The sequence below is a fragment of the Dermochelys coriacea genome, chromosome 11 (assembly GCF_009764565.3).
Source record: "Dermochelys coriacea isolate rDerCor1 chromosome 11, rDerCor1.pri.v4, whole genome shotgun sequence".
Lineage (NCBI taxonomy): Eukaryota > Metazoa > Chordata > Testudines > Dermochelyidae > Dermochelys > Dermochelys coriacea.
The window spans coordinates 75,533,945-75,540,899 of record NC_050078.2 but is presented as its reverse complement, the minus strand read 5'-3'; positions in this window follow the sequence as shown (position 1 = coordinate 75,540,899).

Genomic DNA, 6,955 nt, shown 5'->3' with positions numbered 1-6,955 from the left:
TCTGTGAAAGACTCACAGCCTTAACTATGACCACTAGATCCCTTTCCACAATACTCCTTCCTAAGCAGTCATTTCCCATTTTGTATGTGTGCCACTGATTGTTCCTTTCTAAATGCTGTACTTTGCATTTGTCCTTGTGAATTTCATCCTATGAATGTTTGTGTTCAAATTTGGTAAGCAATGCTGGATATTCTTACTTTGTATTAACGGCTCTGTATTAAAGGTTCATTCCGGCAAGAAGGTAGATTAGAAGAAAGGGGAGCAATGGACAGAAAGTCCTCAGTGTTCCTTATCATTGGCCTTTTGATTTCAGATTAGCAGCCATGCAGACTGGCCTAAGGTGGCTGTAGATGGCACCTATATAAAGATGGGTCCTGCATTGCCTCTGCTCGCTGTTTCATTGCAAAGAAATATCTGAGTATGTGAGATGAAAAGGAAAAACAAATTTCTGTTGATTAGGTTTTGATGAATTTTGGGTGGCTTTAGTGATGATTAGGTCCTCAGACACCAGAGTGATGGGTGTTTTAAAAACCATAGATAGGGAGGAATGAGGGAAAGCAGATGGATAGACAGACACATGCTTTTGGAAAGTTAGAGAAGTGACAACCTGTATTGTAGAGTCTTTAGGTTCTTTAGGCTCCACCCCTTGGAGGCCTCCACAGCAGCTTGGCAGATCCCACTAGAATGCTGGGAATGGGTGACAGAGGATGGATCACTTGATGATTATATGTTCTGTTCATTCCCTCTGGGGCATTGGTCACAGTCTAGGGTGACCAGATGTCCCAATTTTATAGGGACAGTCCTGATTTGGGGTTTTTTTGTTATATAGGCTCCTATTACCCCCCACCCCCATCCTGATTTTTTTACATTTGCTGTCTGGTCACCCTACCACTGTCGGAAGACAGGTTACTGGGCTAGATGGACCTAGGTCTGACCCAGTATGGCCGTTCTTACGTAGAATCCTATTTGCATCTTTAGGCACTTAAATACCTTTAAAAACCTGGCACCAAAGGAGATATTGGAAGAAGGGTCTGAGATGGAACATCATTATGATATAGAAAGAACAAAACCTCAAAACAGCCCTAAATTCAACTATGATGTACCTTTGTAGAGCTGAGCTAGGGTTGAATTTGGCCCATGACTGAAACGATTGGATAGCTAAGATGGTTGATGGCTGGATGTATGATCAAATTCAGCAATTGAAGTTACTTGTTGTAGAGTGTGATTAAATCTGAGCCCAGTGTGCCTTGACAGCATAATTAGTGCTAAGACTTATAGCCCTGCTAAATCATACAGCACCATGTTATTGTATTTCATTTATTTCCTTCCTAACAGGTCAGTAGTTGAGCCATTGACCAGTGTGTACTCAGCTAAGACAGTCACACACAACATGTTTGTAAGCAACCCACTAAAGGTGCATGACTAGCTTATACAATTTTAACCATATAAACCCTCACATCTACCCTCTCCTCAGAAAGATTACTCCTATCCAAAAAAACAACACATCAAGCAGTGACTTCCTCCCATACAATATTTATGTGTAAGGACCAATAGGATATTCAGGGTGTGCAAGACACATTGGCCCCACCTTGCTTACAAAATTCTATTTATATCTATCATAAGTGGTTTCTCTCCCTGTTATCTTCACCTACCAGTTCTGACTGCTAAAAAGGACAACCTGGATTATAGGTGAGATGTGATCAGATCTTACCTTTATTTCTCTCTCTAATGAAAGTCTGAACTTGAAAGCCCTGATGCTGCAAACACTTGGGTCTATGCTTAATTTGATGCATGAGTAGTTCCATTGAAGCCAAGCATGTTTAAAGTTAACCAGGTGTTTGCAGGATCAAAACTATAATGTGCAGGAGGCATTTCTGGCTTGGGTAGGTGAAGGTGCCCAATTCCCATTGGAAGTCAGAGACTCTTGCCTCTCTGAAAATGCCAACCATTCTCATCTTTCCTCTTGGAGAGACAGCCAGATAAAAGCTGAAGTCAATGGGACTTCTCACGTTCAGAATGTTAAGCACAAGCTTGTTTGCAGGATAGGAGCCAAAGTGGTTTCCCATGGAGGTTTGCTACCAAGGGTGCCAAACCTTGCTTAAAAGAGCAATGTTAAGCATATGTATGTCCTGGAATTTTTAGAGGAAACTGTTGAGTTGTGAATTGGAAAAGTGACATCCGGGGTCAATGATATTCTCAGCCTGTGGTTTCAGGCATTAGATCTACCTGCTGACTTTTTTTTTTCAACCAAAGGAACGATAATTTTCCACTATGAAATCTGAGTAATAACGTGTATACACTATGCTCCCATTTACTCAAAACTTTATTGTCCAAACCTCTGCATTATCCAAATCCCTTCCTTTCTCCCCTGCATGAGATGCATGCTGCAGAGGGTGTGTATCTCATGCTGGGAGACAAGGAATGGGTTTGGATAATAGAAAAGAACCCCCTGGCTAGGACGGTGAGGAGGAGGATGAGTGTTGACCACTGAGAAGGCTACCCCCCTGCTGAATGGCTCCGGCCCTCTGGATTATCGGAGCTCCCATTTACCCAAGTAAAATCTGTGTCCCCGTGCTATTTGGCTAATTGGGAGTGAGCTGTATATTGTATAGCTGTAGTACAATATATTTCTATATAACTATATATAAAGAGAGATTTTCGCCTTAACTCATATTTCACTATTTTCTCATAAGTAGAAAAATACCTCTTTTGCAAAGGCATTTGTTCAATAGAGTCCTACAATAATGGCTGAATAGCATGAATAACTCATAACGAACATGTATCTTCTGCCCCACCCAGAAATCATTCTAGGTGGGAAATCAAACAGCCCGACAGTGTATATTGCATATAAAGACGCATGCATATTATGTATCAATTAGTGTGTGTCGTGTGGCCTTGCTAGGAATACAGCTTGTGATATGGTAACGAGATTGGAAAATTGGCTAATGAACCTAGACACATTTTGAACAATCACAGCCATTAAAAAAAGAGAATTATTTCATCTTTGCGTTCTTCTTTACTTTGCTGCCTTGTCTGGATTTTGCTGTCGATAAATGCTGTCTGGGATGTTGTCCCCACGTGTGCCTCCCCACCACTTCCAAAGACAACAGCAAGGCTGGGTCCAAGTCAATTCACCATGGTCTAAGTTGGGTCAACTATTTCCAATTCCATTTTGAAACCCTCTTGTGCAGGGAGGGATATTTTGGAATGGAAATATTTACTTCCAACTCAAATGGGAATGTGGCAGGAAGCTCTGAAAGGGGTTGTAGTACCTTCTTTAACCCCTTCTTTTCAGTGATTGCTATAAGTACACACAGATGCTCCATGAAATGCCTGCAGGTGCTGCTCAGTGTTTTGCTGCTTTTTCCAAGGACAAACTACAGCTTATAAAAGAGAGTCAGGTTGAAACGGGGAGTGGACAGGAGACATCTGTGGTGAAACTGGGGACGTGGTAACCCAATAAAGATGTTTAAAAGAAAAAAGGCCATCTCGCAGCGTGCTCATTTATGAACCAAGCGGTGACACCACACCCTCGAGAAGGTGCTGGCACTGGGTATTGAACTTTGGACTTCTGGTTCTAAAAAGCACAAGTCTCTACGGCCTGAGCTAAAACGGTTCAGCTGCCTCATAAACTTCTGTTCTAACCACCCGAGGGGGAAAGAGACCGGTGCTGTCTGAGCCTGGGTTACGGCAGCTAATAGTGAGAGAGCGCATGGCCTCCCCAGGTCACCCACAACCCTGGGTCGTTTCATATGCAGCAGACTCAAGCCAGACTAAACTGGGTGGGGGATGGAAGCTAGCAACAGGCAAGTGCAGAGGGCTGAATAAGCCTCCAACCTTCAGCTTTTCACTAGAGACATACACAAGCCTTGTCAAGTTTTGTCTACTCGTCTTCTCAGGAGCCCCCCGCCCTGTCTCCCCCTGCTGGCTAGATCACAGAGAGAGGTTTACGGATCTGCTAAAGTCTTTGCACTATAGTGCCTGGTTCTCATGCTTTTAGATCCAGAGGTCCCAGGGTTACAGCTGTCTCCCCTCCCTCCTCTGAAATAACTGCAGTAGATCAGTCCCTATCTTCCGACCATAGTTCCTTCTCCTAATCCCCAGCAGAAACTCCTGGTACCCAACTTGTTCTCTTTGAAGCCCTAACACAACCCTGCTCCACTCCCCAACAAGACTGATGGTACACCCGTTTGGTGAGGTCTTAGCAGTTCTAGCTGCAGGTAGCTGCTTGACTCATAGCTTGCATGTGGGCCTTCAGTTCAAAGGTGCCCTATTCTGCAGTGTATAATTCTTGCCAGAAGATGCCAGAAGCAGCAGGCCAGGACTGCTGAGGCCTCTCTGTATCTATGGATTGTATGGGATTTCAGGATTGATAGGATATTGGAGCGGGAGAGGGGGGCAGGTCTGGGAGAGGGATGTTAACTCTGAACTGAGCTTATTTATGGAGAGGATGAGCTAAGGTTGCAACCATCTTCCATCGATAAAACCGCAGGGCTCTTTGTCCCCACCTAGTCGCTAGCCCATGTATAGAAGTTGATGAGTCTGCTATGGCCTTTAAGTGGTGAATGTTTGAGTTATCTCAGACAGTAGCAAAAGGAGCTTTTAGATCCTGGAGTTCAGTCCTGGCAGACAATCCCAGGCTGGGGTTTTAAAACCCTGTTTTAGCACCCCCTAAACTTTAGCTTAGAACGTTGATTTGGCCTGGCATTTGCCAGAATTTACTGTGAAGGCAAAGGAGAGCGTCTCTACTACACTTGAAGAAATGTATCAAACTGATTTTGAGTTGGCTTATTTAAAAAAAAATTGTGATTTGAAATTTTGACGTATGTCTAACATTTGTTTGTCTCCTTTCCACTCAGAAATGGCCTGTGACGTCCCTTTCATACTTTCCAGGCAGTAAAGTCTGCAGAAAAACTTGTGCATTGGATATATCTGAGGAAAAGGGATTATAATTACATAAAATTATTAACCATTTTTGTTGCAGTTTGGTTGGGGCTCAGTTCCATTCCCACTGGTGTCAGTGTAAATTGTGTGCCATTGATCTTAGTGAGGATAGAATCTGTCACAGGATGTCTATATTGCAGGTTAGAAAGAACATGAGATCGTGTGGCAAAGGCTGTGTGGGTGGGGGCAGTTTATTATGAAGAGCAAATAGACTCTCCCTACTTAAGGCTACAAGAATCCTGCTAATATAAGGCTGATTTTGAACACCAGTGTTGGAAAATAGGCATTGCAATATTTGAGCAGTCCAGCAAATAGTTCATCCCTACCCATGTGAAATCTGCTGCCTGTCAGTTTCACTGACCGTCGCATTCTTCTGGTATCATGAGAAAGGGGAAATAGAAATTTTTGATTTACTTCCTCTTTCCCATTCATAACATTGTATACCTTTATCATGCCCCCTCTTATTCATCTGTTCTCAAAAACTAAACAGACCAAACCTTTTGAGTCTCTCTTCACAGGAGAATTTTTCTGTACCCCTAATCGTCCTTGTCATCTGTCACAAAACTCTGCCTCTCTCTGCTACACTCTTTTGAGACGGGGTGTCAAGAAATGAACACTGCTTTAGGTGAGGGTGGGCCGTGGGTTTATACAATGACATTATAACATTTTCTGTATTACCCTCAATCCCTTTCCTTACACACTCGAATATGTTTTTTTTTCCTTTTTGACCAGGATCTCACTGAGCAGAGCTCTTCAGTGTGCTGCCCATAGTTATACCTAGGTCTTGTTGCTGAGTTGTTTCAGCACTCTTAAAATCCAGTAAGTTGTATGAGTAGTTTAAATTATTTCTTCCAGTGTGCATTGTCTTGCACTGGCATAATGCTGACTAATGGATTTCACCTGCCTATTCACTTAAACTTTGTTAGGTCCCTTTGAACATCTCCACGTCTCAAGTAAGCTAAATAATTTTACTTCACCTGCAAAGTATAAGTCTGAATGAAAAGAAAAGAGCAAAATCCTTGAGATTTTTAGCATTAGATCACAACGACAAGGGACCATGATAGGAAAGGTTTGAATGAGTCTGTACTTTTTGAGATTAGAAAATTTAGGGGAAGTCTACACTTAAAAATTAGATCCATCTAGCCACATCATGGAGGGCTGTGGAAAATGTTGTTCCCTGTGCAGCAATGTAGTTAAGTTGACTTGGAGAGATGGACCAACTATATCAATGGGAAAAGCCATTCCATTGCCGGAGAAAGCATCTACGCTACAGTAGAGTTCTGTAGCTCTGCCGCTGGAAAGAAGACATGCCCTTCTTGTTGAAATTTTTGCAAACTCACTAACGAGTTTTTGTGTTCCTCTAGCTGCCCTACAAAATTGTGGTATATACCAAAATTTGAAGCCTAGACACTGTGGCTTTGACAGTTTTCCCAGGAAGGAACAGGAAAATGTTCAAGAAATCACCATGATTAGAAATCTATATATGATTCTGTCACTGGAGCTCAAGGAGAAAATAAGAACAGGATGGATCATATAGCCTATGACAGGCTTGGTCACTGATGAATTGTTTCAACAGCCAAAGCAAAGGTACAAGGATGATATATTACTTATACACTGTGCTCTCCCAGTGCTTCACAAACATACCAGGGGTGAGGTCATGTTTAGAGACAGTGCATTTTCTCCAAAAGATTCTTTCCACAGCAGTTTGAAAGCTTCTAGGGGAATATGGAGATTGAGTTCCAGCCATGAGTCACTTAGCCAATGCGGCACTCTCCTTCAGTTTTCATAATCTAGTGAGCCCTACATCCATTTTATAAAGCGACAATGGCAATTGCCCAGAGAAACTGCAAGAGGAAAGACAATAAAAAGCCTTTATAAAAGGGAAATTAAAATTAAATTCCAATTGTTTAAATGAATAGTGTTGAGTGAGGTTGACATATGTACCTTTCACATCACTAAATCTAGGGCCAGACTGGGGCCCATCTGAGGTACGTGCCCAAGGGCATACGGA